The following is a 19,118-nucleotide window of genomic DNA, read 5'->3' as shown; positions in this document are numbered from 1 at the left end:
AACACAGAGCAAGGGCAACAAATAAAAACAATAGCAAATATGGTAGATATTAATCCAAATTCATCAATAATCACTTTAAATGTCAATGACCTAAATACACCAATTAAAAGAGAGTGTCAGAGTGTATTAAAAAAGGACCCAACTATATATTGTCTACAAGAAACACACTTTAAACATAAAGATACATATAGATTAAAAATAAAGGGATGGAGAAAAATATATCACGCTAGCACTAATCAAAAGAAAGTAGGAATAGCTATATTAATTTCAGGCAGGGCTAACTTCAGAGCAAGGAAAGTTATCAGTGTTAAAGAGGGATATTACATGAGGATAAAGGGGTTAATTCTCCAAAAAGACGTAATAATCTTTAGTGTGGGTGCACCTAAGAACAGAGTATTAATATACATGATGCAAAAACTGACAGAACTGCAAGGAACAGTAGATGAATCCACTACTTTAGTTGGAAATGTTAACACCTCTCTCTCAGAAATGAACAGATACAGCAGCCAGAAAATCAGTTAGGACATAGTCAAACACAATAGCACAATCAATAAACTGGAAATAATTGCCATCTATAGACTACTTCATCCAACAGCAGCAAGCTACACATTCTTCTCAAGCTCACATGGAACATTCATCAAGATAAACCATATTGTGAGCCATAAAATATACCTTAATAAATTTAAAATTATAGAAATATGCTCTCAGACCACAATGGAATTAAACTAGAAATCAGTAACAGAAAGAGAACTGGAATGTCACAAAATACATGAAGAGTAGACAACATGCTTCTTGATAATACATAAGTCAAAGAAGAAATCTGAAGAGAATTTTTAAAATATTTTGAGCTAAATGAGAATGAAACATAACTTATCAAAATTGGTGGGATACAGTGAAAGCAGTATGTAGAGGAAAATGTATAGCATTGAATGAATATATTAGAGAAGAAGGAAGCTCTAAAATCAATTCCAAGCTTTCACCATAGAAAATTAGATCAAGAAAAACAAATTAAATCCAAAGTAAGCAGAAGAAAAAAATTAGTAAAAATTAGGGCAGAAATTAATGAAATTGAAAACAAGACATCAATAGAGAAAATCAACAAAACCAAAAGCTTGTTCTTTGAAAAGATCAATGAAATCAAGCCTCTAGCTAGGCTAATAAAGAAGAAGAAAAGGGGGAGGAGAAGACACAAATTACTATTATCAGAAATTAAATGAAAGAGGGGACATCATTACAGATCTCATGAACATTAAAAGGATTCTAGAAGATTACTATGAACAACTGTGCCAAAAAATTTGATAACCCAGATGAAATGGACCAATTCTTTAAAGATATAATTTTCCAAAACTCACACAAGATGAAACAGAAAATCTGAATGGCCTAATCTATTAAAAAAGGTTGAAGGGATACAAGGTTCACATGCAAAGTCACTTTCCTATACACCAGCAAGAACAAATGGAATTTGAAATTAAAAACACATTGCCATTTATATTATCACCCCAAAAAGTGAAATACATAATATAAATCAACAAAAGATGTACAAGATCTGTACGAGGAAAACTACAAAACTCTTTTGAAAGATTTCAAGGAAGAGTAAATAAAGGGAGAGATATTACATGTTCATGGATAGAAAGACTCAATATAGTTAAGATGTTAGGCCTTCCCAATTTGCTCTATAAGTTCAACACAATTCCACTCAAAATCCCAGCAAATTATTTTGTGGATATTGACAAACAGATTCAAAAGTTTATATGGAGAGGCAAAAGACCCAGAATAATCAAGTCAATACTGAAGGAGAACAATGTCAGAGGAGTAACACTACCTAACTTTAAAACTCACTATAAAGCTACAATAATTAAGACAGTGTGGTATTGGTGAAAGGAAAGACAAATAGAAAAATGGAACAGAACATAGAGCCCAGAAATAGACCCATATAGATATAGTCAACTGATCTTTGGCAAAGGAGCAAAGGCAAAACATTGGAGCAAAGACAGTCTTATCCACAAATGGTGCTGAAACAACTGGATATCTACATGCAAAAAAAAAAAAAAAAAAACCAAAAAACAAAAAACCAAACCCCACAAAAATACTAATACAGACACAGCCTTATACTTTTCACAAAAGTCAACTCAAAATGGATCACAGACCTAAATGTAAAATGTGTAACGATAAAAGTAAGGTAATACAAGAGAAAATTTAGGTGACCTAGGGTATGGCAATAACTTTTAAGACACAACATCAAAGTCATAATCCATGAAAGAAATAATAAATTGGGCTTCATTAAAATCAAGAACATCTGCTCTGCAACAATGTTGCAATGGGAACAAGACAAGCCACAGACTGAAAGAAAGTATTTGCAAAAGATACATCTGATAAAAGACTGTTAATTCAAAATATGCACAGAACTCTTAAAACTCAACAAAAGAAAACAGATTTTAAAAACTGGTAAAAGATCTGAACAGACATCTCACCAAAGAAGACATATAGATGGCAAGTAAGCATATGAAAAATTTTTTACCATCATATGTCATTAGGGAATTGCAAATTAAAACAAAAACGAGAGAACATTACACATCTATTAGAATGGCCAGAATCCAAAACATTGACAACCCTAAATACTGATGAGGTTATGTAACAACAGGAACTCATTCGTTGCTAATGGGAATGCAAAATGGTGCATCTACTTTGGAGGACAATTTGGTAGTTTCTTAGAAATTGAAATATACTCTTAACCATACAATCCAGCAATCATGCTCGTTGGTATTTTCCAAAATAAACTGAAAACTTTTATTCACACAAAAACCTGCACATGGTTTATAGCAACTTTATTCATAATTGTCAAAACTTGGAAGTAACCATGAAGTCCTTCAGTGGATGAATGGATAAACTGTTGTACATCCAAACAGTGGGATATTATTCAGTGCCAAAAAAGAAATGAGCTATCAAGCCATGAAAAGGTATGGAGGAAATGTAAACGCATGTTAGTAAGTGAAAGAAGCCAATTGGAAAGATTACATACAGTTTCCAACCTTACCACTTTCTGGAAAATACAAAACTATGAAGACAGAAAAAAGATTAGAGGCTGGTGAGAGGGAGAGATGAATACACAGGGCACAGAGAATTTTAGGGCAATAAAACTATTCCATATAAGACATTAATGGTGGATACATGTCATCAAATATTTGTCAAAACCCATAGAACACTAAGAATAACCCTAATGTAAACCATAAGTTTTGAGTGATGGTGATGTGTCAATGTAGTTTCACTGATTGTAACAAATGTATCACTGTGGTGCATGATGTCCATAATAGGGGAGATTGTGGGCATGTGAGAATAGGGGGTATCTGGGAACCCTACGTACTTTTCACTCAACTTTGTGGTGAACCTAAAACATCTCTAAAAAATAAAATTTATTAACTTTTTTAAACACAGAAACTTCTCAAATCCACATCTTGGAAGTTCAGGTCCAGGAGGTCTTGGATGGGGTATAAGAATCTGTTTCATAAATTCCAAGATGATTCTGATATATAGTCAGGGTTGAGAACCACTGGGTAGATCTTGGCTTCCTGATCTTTCAAAATGTTAGATTTTTTTCAGAACTTTAATCTCTGGTAGGCATAATCTTATAAATTCATCTGTATGAATATGTATACCAGACAGTGCTTGTATGTCAAATCTTTGCATTTATAAAAGGTTCTCTCTCTATGGAAGTGCTTAAATTAACAGGAGCCCAGTATTATAGACTGGCTATCTCTAAAGAGCCTACTCATGGAGCTAAAATGATGATGCTTTTCCAAAGCTCTGTTCCATCCATGCCTTTCCATGGAGCAAAGAAACAAACAAGATATCAACAATCAGGGACATGGCAACTATGAGTCCATCATTCACAAGTTCAAATTCCTTCAAAAGAACAAGTGATACAGTTAACCAGGCCCTGCAAGCACATATAAAACGAACAGCATGATTGGAAAACAGAAAATGAAAAATGACAGAAGAAACTTTATCTTTCTCCCATAACCAAGTATACTAGTCCCACCTTTTGGAGCTGAGATGAACAGAATAAGGACCATGGGGTTCCTAATGCTAGACCTTTCTTTCTACACAACCCAGAATGATGTAGCCCTCTATTTAAAAAGCAGTAAAAAAAGGATGCAAATGTTCTCCCTTGAAACCCAGATGTTTTCTATCTTTTTAAGCTCCAATTATTTCAACACATTATTTAGCTCCACTCACATCAGATCAGGGCCACCTGTTACATCCTCTACACACTTATGAGAGATTTAATGTTGTCTGTATTTATGGTTTATCTAGAAAAGTCAGAATGCAATTGAGAGGATGCTTTTAAAGTCATCTTGAGGTCAAAGGATGTGTATATGACAGATTAACAGATAAGTAAGTCACTGTTGTGTAGTGTAAACAAAATCAAACCTCATTTCATGATTCATTATTATGTAAATTTGGATATAATCCAGGACTAAAAAGCTCATCATCTGAAATAAAACTGCATGTCAGAAAGGCATAATATAACATTGTTAGGCTATAAGGAAATTAATTTTTTAAATTCCATTATAAAGTATTTTCTTATAGGAATATTCCTTATTACCAAGATAGATAGGTTTTCCATATTTAAATGTTCTATTTTTGTCCTGTCTGAAATTAAATATGTTCACTCTGATATCAATACAATATATGACTTGATGTGTATATTATTGTTTTTATAATGATTAATAAGTATTTGCATATGTACCCAAAATCCTAAATAATGTCCATTCAGTAAATAAATGTTTATTGAATACCTATTATGTGCTAGGTATCTTTTCTCTGGCTGGGATACTGCAGGGAACAAAATATAAAAAGACCCTACTGTAGTCAAATCTTGAAATAAATTTCCAGCTAACACTGGGGGGAAAAACGTATGTTCTCACAAATGAACAAACCAACATTATAGAGTTAATGATATCACGATATTTACAATATTCTTGTGCTTCTGAAGTAAATGTTGCTTATTATGTATCATTCCAGCACATTAAAAGTTAGCAGCAGGTGATGTTATTTATCATAAGACAGCTACTAAATAGAAGAGAAATGCGGAAAATAAAAGTGAGAAACCACCTCCTAATTCTACTCATTTCTCTTGTGATTAGACAGAAGTGTCAATTAAGAAAGGCACTGAGAAACCCAAGTGCAAAGTCTAATTATTAGATAAAATTGCTTGAAACTCAAGGATATTTACTTGGATTGACTATAAGGCTTTCAGTGTGGCTAAAACACTGTTATAAATTATATTTGTTGTGGTTTGGGGAAGCTTCACTTTTCCCGTTTTCCTTCATTCTCCATGGAGATGTGTGGCAGAATCAGAGAGTATCCATTCTCATTTACTCTCTTATCTGAACCCCAACTGTAACTCCTTTTCCCATTCAGTTTTAACCTTGGATAAATATAGTTTTAAAATCTAGCAGTCCTGGAAACACCACTGTAGAAAGAAGACAACTTTTTTCTGCCCTAAATACAACTTCAAAGTGGCAGACTGGAAAATCTCTGCAGGCAAATGTGATGTCACTAAAGAAATCACACACTTACCAGTAGAGATTCTACAGTCTGACATCTTCAAGCATCGAACCATTTCATCAACCATGCTTTTCTATATATAGTTATTTGACTTGAAATAAATCTGGATTGGCCAAATAATCAAACTATAGCTAACTTACTAAATTTTGGCTTCTTCCAAACCAACATGCCGCACAATGGTTGAATCCCACCAAATTAAATTATAAGATAAGAAGTTTAAAATGGCTTAAAGCTGTTATTCAAGTGTGAGTCCCCTGACTTGCAGCATCATTTTCACCTGGGAACCTATGAAAAATGTAATTTCTCATGCCCATCCCAGGCCTGAGAATGTACCCCAGTGATGTGTGTTTTAACAAGTCTTTCAGGTGATTCTGATTCACACCACTCAGAACTACTGGCTTAAAGAAAACAAAGATTATTACTGGAACACTAAACTCAGAAGATCTTTTGATGTTATATAATATGTGAAAGAAACCAGACAAAATAAGATGTGTTCATAAAAATATTGTCTAGGATATGTTTCTTTTCTAAACTGCTTATCTTAATAATAAGCAGAAGCATTAATAATGGAATGAAACATCTTCCTTTAACTCTTACATTGCCAATAAAAATGTAGAGCACTGCTTATTAGAAATAAAGAGTTAAGAAATCTTATTTAGGAGGAGAAAACGTTTTCATGTTTGGGAGGATTAAAAGGGTACTGACATCATTCAAGTCATGAGCCATAATTCTTATTAGATTTTATTGCCACATTCTTCACACAGCTTTGGAAAGTTATCCCTAAGAGCACAAAATATGCACTTAGACTGCACACAGAGAAAGAAAATGCTCTCACAGTGAAATTATTTTAGCCTGACCCAATAATATTTGAAAAACTCAAGACTTGTTCTCTATGTAACATATCTTTTCAAAATAAGAGATGGGTTATATAAATTTGTCTTTTTCAATATCCTTTATAATTTTCTCTCTCAACAGTTAAATTTGGCTATAAGAGATCTAATTCTGTATACTTAAAAAAATTAGTTTCCTTTCCTCTCTGATATTACAAAAATTGCATAGCTGAAGGGTAAAAAAAAAAAAAGCCCAACAAAAAACAGAAAGTATTAAAAATTATAACAACTTGGCCTTTAGGGACAATGAATAAAATACACAATTTAGTTCTTGTATATGAGAATGTAGTATCTGAAATTTTGGTATGCTTGTTAATCAGTAACTTCTGGTAGCATGTTAAAAATTTATCTTCAGTTTCATTCATAATGAATTCATTTTTATTATTTCTGGACCACACCAATTTCCCATGATATGATGGAAAAAATTGTCACATTCAAAAATTGAATTAGATCACACACAAAACATCAACTCACTCAGACTATAATAATAAGGTTTGGCTTACTCATTGAAAAGTGAGAGCCTAACTATGTCTAGAATTTGCAAAGACAGTACTGGAGATTAGCAAGATGTTTTAGACACTTCAAACAACCTGAAGGAAGTCCATTTCCTTAGATGAAGATGAAAAGATTCTATAAATATCAGGTTGCTTTGCTTTTATTGGAATTAAATTAATTCAGTATTGATGCCAGTTACTGATCAGGAGCTCCAAGGCCACTGATAATAATTTAAAAATTAACCAGTACATGCAATTTGTTATACAAAATCTTTCCAAACATGGGGCTCATCGCAGGGTACAATAAAAAGTGGTGCTGGGAATTCAGCATCCTCCCAAGCAGTAGGAGAGATACTGATGGCAACAACTAATAGCTACTACTGCATGAATCACTCTATACATATTATCTAACTTAGTTCTCACACAAACCTGGTAAAGAAAGTATTATTAGCAGTACCATTTTCTGAATGAAGAAACTGAAACTCAGAAAGGCATAAATGAAAAGGAAAGAAATTATCTGAATCTACACAACTATACATCTGGGACAAAGTAGTATGGAAGTACAAGCATGGAACTATGGGTCTGGAAACCTAAATTGTGAATATTTGATTCCCCCACTTATGGTCTCTCTGGGTACCAATTTCCTCATCTTTAAAACAAGCAAATTATTCTCTTTCCTATTTACTTCCCATGGCTGGGAAACCACTTGCCAACAATAAAGAACTGGGAAAATGTCAGATGTTGTTATCATGCTTGGGGTGACCTAGGCAAGCTTTGGGGATGGCCTAATCTCTTGCTATTTCCCCCTATCATTGCTGTGGAAACTGCAAGAGAAAAAATGCTGATGTAAGTACTGATTTGCCCCATCATTATTCCCTCCAAGGACGCTGGCCTTCTGTCTTTGACCATCCTCCTTGACAGGCCCAGCCATGTTTCTTTGTCCCACTCTGGTGATCCTAAGGCCACTCATCTTTCAGGCAAGCAAACAGCTTCTCTTGAAAAAATATACAAGAAAAATTCACATAGTCTTTTTTCTTCTGACAGGGTAGCAGATTTCTTCCTCTTTCCTTTCAAAAGATGTCAAGGTTTTCAATAAATGTGTAACTAAAATACACCAATGCCCAAAGGCCTAGACAGAAATAAAGCTTGGCTAATAGTGTACCACCCATTAGGAACCTAAAATTCCTAACTAGATATAATCCTGATAGATACTTCAGAACCTCTATCGTTCAAAGAAACTTAACATTTCAGATCTGGAAATGAAAATAGTGATTTATTGAACATTGACTGCATGCTAGGCATTTTACATGTACTGTCCCATTTAATCCTTCTAACAACCTTGTATGAAGTTGGACCATTAATGGTCCAATTCTGCAGATGAGAAAATTAAGCCCCTAGAGTTTTAATAAGAGCTTTGAACCAGTTCTGTTGGACCCCAAAGCCCATCATCTTAACGACTACTGCATTCTAAGGCTCAGAAGTCAAGTGGCCCCAGGTCATACAACTGATAAGTGGTAAACCTGAAACAAGACCACAGTTTTCTTTGTATGATATGATACTTATTCCTATTTAAATGGTCTATATTCGTGTAAAGGTGCCTTAAAGAATTATTCAGTTTGTCATGTAAGCCAAATGGCTGACTCAAAATCAAAGCCACCAAGTTATAACCCACTGGCTAGAGTGGGCACCAAGGAAGAAAGGTTCAGATGAATTCTGCATCCCATTTATATTTTAACTCTAATGAGTAAATGCTAAAATTGTGACTTTCAATTGCTAAAGACATCAAATTCACCCATCATCATTTAAGAGATGTTTTGTCCTTTCCTAATTTCTGCTGGCAACCTAAAAATCAACACAAAACAAATCAAAGCAACTCACAGATTTAATGCCATCCCTATCAAATTACCTATGACATTTTTCACAGAACTAGAACAAACAATCCTAAAACTTATATGGAATCATAAAAGATCCAGAATTGCCAAAGCAATCCCGAGGAAAAAGAACAAAGCTGATGGTATAACCCTCCCAGACTTCAGACAATACTACAAATTTGTTGTAATCAAAACAGTGGGGCATTGACATAAAAAACAGACATATGGATCAGTAGAACAGAATACAGAGCTCAGAAATAAACCTACACACCTATGGTCAATTAATCTTCAACAAAGGAGGCAAGAATATACAATGGAAAAAAGACAGTGGTGTTGGGAAAGCTATATAGTCGCATGTAAATCAGTGAAGTTGGAACACTCCCTCAAACCATACACAAAAAACTCAAAATGGCTTAAAGACTTAAATATAAGACAGGACACCATAAATCTCCTAAAAGAGAACAGAGGCAAAACATTCTCTGACATAAATCATAGAAATGTTTTCTTAGATCAGTCTCCCAAAGCAACAGAAATAAAAGCAAAAATAAACAAATGGGACCTAATTAAACTTAAAAGTTTTTGCACAGCAAAGGAAACCATCAATAAAACAAAAAGACAACCTATGGAATGGGAGAAAATATTTGCAAATGATGTGACTGACAAGGGCTTAATTTCCAGAATATACAAACAGTTCATATAACTCAAAAACAACAACAACAAAAACAATCAAAAAATGGGTAGAAGACCTAAATAGACATTTCTCCAAAGAAGACATACAGATGGCACTTAAAAAGGTGCTCAATATTGCTAATTATCAGAGAAATGCAAATCAAAACTACAGTGAGGTATCACCTCACACTGGCCATCATTAAAAAGCCCACAAACAATAAATGCTAGAGAAGATGTGAAGAAAAGGGAACCCTACTACACTGCTGGTGGGAATGTGATTTGGTGCAGCCAACATGGAAAATAATATGGAGATTCCTTAGAAAACTAAAAATAGAGTTACCATATGATCCAGCAATTCCACTCCTGGGCATATATCCAGAGAAAACTGTAATTTGAAAAGATACATGCATTCCAGTGGTCATAGAAGCCAAGACATAAAAGCAACCTAAATGTCCGCCAACAGATGACTGGATATAGAAGATGTGGCATACACACACACACACACACACACACACACACACACACACACACACACACACACACAATGGAATACTACCCAGCCATAAAAAAGGAATGAAATAATGCCATTTGCAGCAACATGGATGGACCTAGATATCATCATCCTAAGTGAAATAAGTTAGGCAAAGACAAATATCATATGATACCACTTACATATGGAATCTAAAAAATGATAACAAACGAACTTACTTACAAAACAGAAACAGATTCATGGACATAGAAAACAAATTTATGGTTACCAAAGGGGAAAGGTGGGAACAGGGATAAATTAGGAGTTAGAGATTAGCAGATACAAACTACTATATAAAATAGGTAAACAAATAAGTCAATATCTTATAATAACCTATAATGAAAACAAATATGAAAATGAATATATGTGTATAACTGAATCATTATGCTGTACATCAGAAGCTAACATAACATTATAAATAAACTATATTTCAACTTTTAAAAAATCATTAATATATTTGTAGCAAAGCAGGGGTCATTTTGGGGTTTTGTAAGATTAGGCTTGAATTAGCACTCATAACCAGATAAATGTGACTAAATTGTTACTCCTTGTCAAACATTCACATTGCTCGTCAACTCTGTCTTCTGTGAAGTTTCAACTGAAGGACTCACTAAGGATATCACGATGTGTAAAAAATAGATAACCTTTCCATTTGACAAATGGCTTTTAATTTTCTGTCCTAGTGGTCACCCATGATGGTGGCTGCTATGGAGAACTACTTTCAGTTCATAAATGATCACCCACCAAAATAAAAATATGTGCTCTAATCAAATGTGCTATTAATTGCTATGCTAAGTTGTAACATTACATCCTTAAAACAAAAGAGAGTACAGAGACATTTCCTGAGTAGTTTTAACTCAGCATTAGTTTTCCCCTTCTATACCTCTGTTCCTGATCACCTCACCTCTTATTTTCTTTCCCTCCTTCTCTCCTCTCCCTCATCTCTGCAAAACTCAGAGCTGTGTTTGGTTGTGGGGAGGGGGCAGGTAAAGAGCAAAATCATTTCAATTGGTGTGTAAAACAACATCACCACTAATTTACGTAGATTATTCTTTCCCCTGAGGCTCCAAACAGGAGATTCAGAAGAACTAAAAGTAACATTTCTTTGCACAAGTTATTGCTTTTAGGGAAACAAGGGATCACCATGTGTTATATGAAAAAGGTAACTTATCACCATTATCATTATTGACAAATTTGCTGAGTACACCATGTGCTTGGAACAGTGCTGAATGCTACATATTCTTGAAGATTTTAGGCAAGGAAGACCAGGCATTCCTTTTCTTAGTGGGAATTCCCTGGTGAACCGTAATTTTCAATGCCTTAATGAGTTTGGGAAGTACACAGAATTATCCCTTATTTCAGGATTTGATTATGATTTTAAAATCAGGAATCTATTCAGATTTTAATACCTCACTTTTAGGAAATTTTATGGATTTTAAGTATTTTCCTCAACTTGTTTTTAGAACAAGCCCTCTTTTCTCACTTGATATATAAAACACCCTAACTGACCACACTTGGCTTTAAATATCTATGTTTGAAAGATACAAATTCATTCAAGACTCTAAGCATATAAAAGCCATGAGTAGTAAATATTTATAAAGATGCTAATATTCTCTTTCTTGACCTGGGTGGTGGTTACATGGGTGTGTTCACTTTGTGATAATTTATCAAGCTGTACACTTATGATGTGTACAGTTTTCTATAAGTGTATTTACCTCAATCAAATAACTTACACTTACATATTTATGAAGAGTCCTGACAGCCCCTCCCCAAACACCTGCAAGCCCACAATCAGAATAACTGATTTCACAAGGACGTACTTATTCTCCCTCTTCTAGGGTCCTCAGTTCTTGCCTTAGGGACTTTAATTCTTCAACTTCAATCTTAAGAGATTGTTTTTAGGGCCTCCCTCTCATCAGATATTCTCCCTTTAGGCTTCTTTTTTCATGGGCTTTCTTCTGTAGACTGGGCCCCTATCTTCTCTAAGAGGTCCTGATCTTTTCTTAACATCTCAAAAACAGTGCAAAAAATGTTTCCTTCGTTATTTCCTCCCAGTACTATCTCTAGCCACCCTTGCTGCTGCCCACAAAGCTCCAGATGGCCTTTCACAAATGCCAGCTCGGTGGCTTTCTCAGGGTCCTCTTTAAGAAGTGTTCATATGATTAGAAAATGGCTATGCCTTATCTTTCTCTTTCTTTCTCTCACTGTATCTCTGGAACTTGTATTTCCAGAAAATCAGTCTCACTTTTCTTTGTAGTTCGATGGAAAAGTACTGCTACTGGATATGGTCTCATTTTCATTTTGAGTTCTATAGGCACCTTCCTGATAGGGTCGTTGTCAAAATCAAACGAAATAATCAACCTAAAATATGTAGTGTAAGGCTAGGCCTTGTAATCAATCAGTAAATAGCAGCTTTTGTTGTTGCTATTAATAGTAGTATGATTAGCTAAGGTTGTTTTTTGTTTGACATGACAATGAGGTCAACTCAAATTCTTCTTCCAGTTTTACTGAGTTATAATTGACACACAACACTGTGTAAGTTTAAGATTATAGCATAATGATTTGACTCAACTATTACATACATCATGAAATGATTACCACAAGTCTTGTGAACATTTCTCATCTCATATAGATACAAAATTTCTTAACCTGTGCATTGTATTGTATTGCTGAGGGAATAAAAAAACAGCAGCTACTATTTATTAAGTGTTCTATATCAGGCATTGTTAGGTATGTTACATAAATAGTCTTATTTAAGTCCCTAGCAATCCTATAAAATAGATATTGGGATCTCATTTCAAAATGAAAAAACTAAGTTTTTGTAGGGTCACCATTTTGCTGGGTTAATAGCCAATTAAATTGGCCATGGGGAAGCATCTGCTTCTGAAATAACCACCTTCTTGCAGGATGTGCATCCTGCCAGATTGTGGCATGGCACTCAAACCCTCAATAAGAAGCCATTGGTCTCCAGTCAGGCACTGTGAGAAGAAATCTCAAACCAGGCCCCAGTCTCTAAGGAGCAAACAGTGGGTAAGTCAATCCTGTTGCAACCTTGCCAACCATTTTGTCATTGAGACCTAAAGCTTTCCAAGCTTCCAGTACCTAATCATCTTCCACTCTTTTTTGTTTGTTGCCTTTAGCATCTCCTCCATCATTCCAAACCAAGTATCATCTTAGAAAACTATTGCAAACTTAGAAATTTAGAAACTTTTTTCTCTGTTGAAAGAATATTCAGAGGTCTGGGATTCTAGACACTGTGTCCTAAAAATTTCTGAAATAAACTTCCTTCCTTCTTTTACTGCAGGTGTACTCTAAAAATAGAAGGTAGGTTTAAGCTGATTCAATCACTATGACTACAGCCCCGTTGAGACATGATCAATGCCTCGTGTCACTGAAGCTAGGTATTGCTGTTTCTCTGGTCTCCAGAAAGAGAACCTTCAAAATATCCCCTTTTTTTAGAGAAAGGGGAGGTGGCATACATCAGGTCCTAAGAGTTACAATCCAGTTATACATAGGCAATCTGTAATGACTGTTCTAATAGCAATTATTTCATTTATTTCTCTCCAATTGCTCATATCACTATCCAACCTGCTTGCTAACAGCTTTCTTTGAAAAGGCTACTTATTTATCTGCTTGGCTCATTATAAAAGATGCATTGTGTCCTCTGAAATATAGCTGGCTTCTTTTTAAGCCTTTGTAGAAGCTTGAACTAGAGAAGGATTAAGCCATTTTTATGGGAGCCATCCTTTATATCAATTACACTTCATCTCTGACGTTAATTGTGACTACCTATTCAAGAATGTCTCCACCATTCAGAATGTGGAAAACATGCCAATGGGAAGCTCAGCTCAATGGCAGTTCTGGCTTCAGCCTTGGGCTGGACACCCACTTATGCACAGTATGATTCAGACTCCCTTCTCGTAACGCCTTATCTCTAGACACCATTCTCCATGAATCCCTTTCTCTATTCGTAATCACTTCTAATCCTTGTGCTCCTCTGTCTGACCTTCTCTTCCCACAAAAATCCAGAAAGTATGCACTTGATAAATAAACAAATCCATTGACAAAGATAGATGTATTCAGGGTAGCTTTACCAAAATTCAGCTTCAAACTGGTATTTAACAAAATTCCAGCCAAAATGCTCATTTGTAACTCCAGCCAACTATTTTATTGAAGCCAATTCAAAGCCAAACATTTTCCGAATGCCTACAAGGTTACAAAAATAATAAACAATGTTTGGCTATCTTTCAAACATTGGGGGATTCAGAGTCCCAATCCCAGAAAGAATAAGAAGAAAAGATACAAGGAAGCAGACATGAAAAAGGTTATTGCTTGAAGAGTGACTCCCATCCAGAAATCAAAGATGGGAAGTTCATTTGGGGAACCTTCAGGTGGTCACCACAACTGCCAGGAAACTGAGACACAGAAGAGAATCATATTGAATGGGTTCTTATAGGTCCTCTCACACACCAGCACCTTTTCAGTTGTTTTTAAATAGATTTTCTGCCTTGTTTTGAGTTAATTTCCAGAGGGATTGCAAAAGATACTCAAATGTGACAAAATTAGTACTGCTCTAGTTCCAGTGTGAGTTGGAGTACCCAAAGACCAGAGATGTTTTTAATACTTAGACTTAAATGCTGAAGAAGGACTAGATTTCTAAGCAACATGCCTCAAATGATGGTGTGCTCATATCCACGAAGAAGAGAAAACTGAATTATAAATAAATCTTATATCAACTCTAGATACCATGGGGTCCTAAGAAACCATAAACATTATGTAAACTCAGAATCCCCTCAATGTAGAAATACAAACACTTCTTGACCTATATACCGTAGTATACTCTGGTACATCAGTAATAAATCAGTAACTTGAGCAAGGTGCAGAAGTAGATATGAAAAGCACCTAGCAAGAAGGAAAATAACAAAGCTGACAGAAGCATAAAAAACAAAGAGTGGAATTTTGGTACATTTTCTAAAATCTAGAGGTTAGAAATTAATTTTAAAAATAGAAAAAGTAATTAAGTTAACCAAAGCACATGGTAAGAAAATTAAAACAAAATAAAACTAGAGTTTATTGAGTATCTGTGTATCAGATTCAGCAGTAGGTAGACATTTCCTGCAAATATTATCACATTTAGCTCTTAAAAATCTCATGCAAAAGTATTAACAATGTGAAAATTGAGGATCCAAGACATAAAATAATTTACCCACAGCTAGTAAGTGGTAGAACAAGGAATCACACCCAGGTCTACCTCACTCCAAAACTCATATGCTTCCCAGCACCTTATGCTACTTTCTGTGGTCAAGCATGCAGTAAGAAGACTAATCTAGCTTTTCAGGAAGTATCCAAACAATTTCAGCTTTGATTAAGTAACACTGGTCTTCAGTGAAATATTAAAATTGCCGCCATTTGAACAGATCCAATGACCTGGCAGGAATTCCTTTTTACATCCAAAGAAAATCTCTGCTAGAACTAAGATCACACATGCATACATTGCAATGCTCCCAAAGATACCTGTAGAAACATCCTATGGTGAATTCAGAAGCTCCCTTCCTTTGGGAATATCCCTAAAATTTCTGAACAGGATGCATAGATAGTGTTAAAAATAGCTTATTCCTTGATACTTTATCTGCTACTATTTTTTCAGTTTATCTGGCTTATGGACCATCTAGCTGTATTAACATACCTTTGTTACCAAAACCACTTTCTATCACTTTCCTTCTTTTTATTTTTAAATGCCCATTTCAGCAAGCCAGTAAGCTGGGCTAAGCAGCAAAGTATGTATCTGTGCTGTTCTTTTAGAATCCACCCCTCTGCAGCTGTGGGCATGACATATTCTGTCTTGGGTTCACCTGCAGCTATCTTATCTTCCTCATCAATGTACAATATTTCCATGTATGATCTTTTGCTGATGGTTTCCAATAGAGGGAAGAACTACATCTTTATTCTTGCTGTCTCTTTACAGTCACTTGTCAGTGCTTTAATCTTCTAGGGAGAAAGGAAAATCAAATCTAAGGTTAAGAGAAAAGAAAAAAAGTGAACCATCATGTATGTTGCTTTGAAGTTGGGTTTGACTCATCCTAATCCCCTGAGAGAAAAGACATAAGAAATGACAGGCCCTTGTTTTCTGATTGGGATAAAATCTTCTATTTATTTTTGATCCTGAGCAATTGACTCCAAAAGGTAAACTTAGAACTATATTTTAAATGTTAAATTCCAATAAGCAGACATTTTTATTTTTCAAAAAGTAGACTTTTACTTAGGAGTTATATGAAGAACAAGATTGTATTCATTTGTTCTTGCTCAGTTGTTTTGTAACTTTATATCTACCTAACTTTTCCCCCAGAAAAGTAGCTTTTCTAACTCAGCAAATTATCACTATCCTAATTTTCTCAAGTCTCAGTTAAGTACGGACATAAGCTGGAATTCATAACTCTTTGCTTCAACGAACATTTATTTAGTTCAGTTCTGTTTTGTTGCATATTTATTAAGTACCAGGTGCTTTACAGAGAATTGTATGGCTGAGAATACAAAGAGGAATAAGCATGGTCCTACATTTAGAAGTTCATAGTCTAATAGGGAGACAACATGTGAGTAAAAAAAACACCATTGTGTATAACAGGTGCCCAAACAGACTCAGTACAAGTCAAAAGGGATCGCAGAGAAGGGAGACTAAAGAGAGAAACCAGGGTCTCATGTTGGTCTTAGATTCAGCATCTGTGTGTCAGTCACACAAGATGTGTATATGTGTATTTGTATGTTCAAGAAAGGAGAGAAGAAGAGGAAACCATTCTGAGTATAAGCAAAGGCATACTACAGCTCCCTGGATTCTTGGAACTTCAAGCAGGTTGTTATAGCTGGAGTCTACAATGCAGGGGAAGAAATGGTCTAGTCTGAAAAGAAGCTAGAGAGAAAGTGGGGGAAATCCTGCCAAAATGCAAATCCCAGCCCCCAAACCAGAACTACAGAATTCAAATCTGGATGTGGGTCTTGGGGATCTTCATTTGTTTACAAGCTCCCCTGGTGCTTCTTATGTCACTGAAGCTGAGAATCCCCAGAGCAGATGGTGGAGAGCCTCTGCAGGCATCTCCTCTTCCCTCCTTTCTTGGTCATTATTCCTACCATTGATTAGCCCCACCCAGTGGACTGAAGGGGCTGAGGTTCATGGTCCAATTTAGCCATAATAAAGCAACATTAGCAAAAAGGAAGGACATAGAAACTATCATCTAAAAAAGGTAAGACCTGGACCCCCATTGTCACATCTGCCCCTTTGGTGAGTATATGGTCCTTACTTTTTTCACTTCAGTAACTGCTGTTTTTTTTTTTTGTTTGTTTGTTTGTTTTTTTGTTTTGCCTGGGGAACTATTTTAAGGTGCTTGGCTTTGGTATTCCCAAAATCTTTGTAAAGATTGTTTATAAGTAGTTTTTGAGTGGTTGGTTTTACATCCACCTCTACTCTTACTTGATTATGTTTCTTATTATGGAAGGATTAAGTAGAACAAGTCCTTTCTAAATGCAAGGATTATATTTTTATGACATTACATTCAATGCTGCATATGCCAGAAACATGTGAAAATAAGGTTTCAACTCAGCAAGAAGAGAAGCTTGATAATATCTCATCAAGAAAAAATCCAGGATACATGAGACTTCAAAGTAGTCCTCAGCTGGTATGCTAAGTGAACAAAGCCGTGCTTCTACCCAAGGAACCTGCTTGATTTTCTTCTTGTAGGTCTAACCTGGATGGCTGTGAGTTGGCTTAATCTCAGCTGGCAACTGTGAGATGTTCAAACAGTCCCCCACAGTGGTCTCTGGGATTATGCTAAACAGAGCAATTTCCTTGACCTCATGGATCAAGAGACTTGCATGGCAACCAGAATTAGAGTACCAGATTTCTATTTCGTGACCCAAAAAGCTGCTATGGTTATCGTTTTGTGCTCAATCTCTTTTCATCTTACGAAAATCTTTTTCTGAAGTTGTGTTATACTGGAAAGGCAACTGGAAAGGCCTTGATTGAATTCGTGGGCTATTTATAGCACTTCTTCAATGTTACCTGTTGGGTTTTTTGGGGTTTTTTAATTGCAGCCAAGGGACTTTGTGTGTTAGAAGCCAAACCTAAAATGTTTTCCTTCTGAAAGCTCCTCCCATTCATTTTGTAGGTGCTACTCTGTCAAATTCCAAGCTGCCCAAAAGGAGATGATCTCCTGCCAGGTCCTCCTCACACTTCAACTGCCCAGATTATCACACTGAATGGCCCTTCCTCATACCTTCTGTAAATGTTTTGCATTCAACTGTCCTAATTGATACTGAAATTTAGAATCAACTATGGCTCAGGCTAAGGTTGCCACCAGACTTCTGAGCTTCACCTAACTCCAATTCTTGGTGACCCCTGGAAACAGGGGCAGAAAACCATAGTCGTGCAAAAAGATTGAGAACAAATATACGTCCTTAAGGTGAAAAATAAAGACTGGTTCTCTTCCTCATTCACCCAGAAACACAATGTAAATTAGATGGAGCAAATTTATAATTAAATGTAAGATTAATTTTAACAACAAAAATTATTAAAGATGATTTTTCGAGGTCTTGACTGGCACATAGCTCCTTGTGTATCTTCAGGAAGAGCAGAAGACTGTGTATCTGCCTGATTAAATTACATTTCTGCTATTGAGGCAGATTTGTATGACCTCTTAGGTTTTATGGCCAGAAATTGATGTTGGGAGTAGGAAGTCGGTTTGAGGACTAGTTATTCCCAGGCTAACAGGACAAATAGTGAACTATAAGCTAGAAAATAACTTACTTCTTGTAAGAAGAGGGCTTCATAAGACCCTTTGAAGCTATGAAACTCTCCAAATGTTATCTACATCTTCCTGTTAGTTGAAATAAACTTTCTTCCCCCAAACACTAAAAAAAAATTTCCCAATTTCAATCTTGGTGACAGTTTTTCAAAAAGGATAGAAAATTCTTTTTTTTTTTCAAAAGGAAAGAAAGTGAATGTACTTCAACAAGGTAGGAAATAAGGTTGAAATAGTTGAGCACACACTATGTATCTGGCAATGTTTGTTGCCATGCTTGCACATTCAGTAATTGTTTGTTGCTGTCT

At 35.4% G+C, this 19,118-nt stretch overlaps 2 long non-coding RNA genes across 7 annotated transcripts in view; one reads left to right on the top strand and one right to left on the bottom strand.

Annotated features, from left to right (window-relative positions):
* Positions 1-19,118, bottom strand: part of LOC106730720 — a 391,898-nt gene that overhangs the window by 99,347 nt on the left and 273,433 nt on the right. The window lies entirely within an intron of this gene.
* The window catches only part of LOC116668989, a 62,558-nt gene that overhangs the window by 19,165 nt on the left and 24,275 nt on the right, over positions 1-19,118 (top strand). The window contains exons 3-4 of one of the 3 annotated variants that reach the window (XR_004326339.1): positions 12,928-13,051; positions 18,178-19,108. The exons of 1 other annotated variant lie outside the window; for it this stretch is intronic. This is a non-coding gene — a long non-coding RNA (uncharacterized LOC116668989). Of the gene's footprint in view, positions 1-12,927; positions 13,052-18,177; positions 19,109-19,118 lie in introns of those variants that run through there. One more of the 3 variants, XR_004326338.1, reaches the window with a different exon arrangement.

Source organism: Camelus ferus, chromosome 15 (genome assembly GCF_009834535.1).
Source record: "Camelus ferus isolate YT-003-E chromosome 15, BCGSAC_Cfer_1.0, whole genome shotgun sequence".
Taxonomy (NCBI): Eukaryota; Metazoa; Chordata; class Mammalia; order Artiodactyla; family Camelidae; genus Camelus; species Camelus ferus.
Note: the sequence above shows the minus strand (reverse complement) of the source record. Positions and strands in the feature narration are given on the sequence as shown.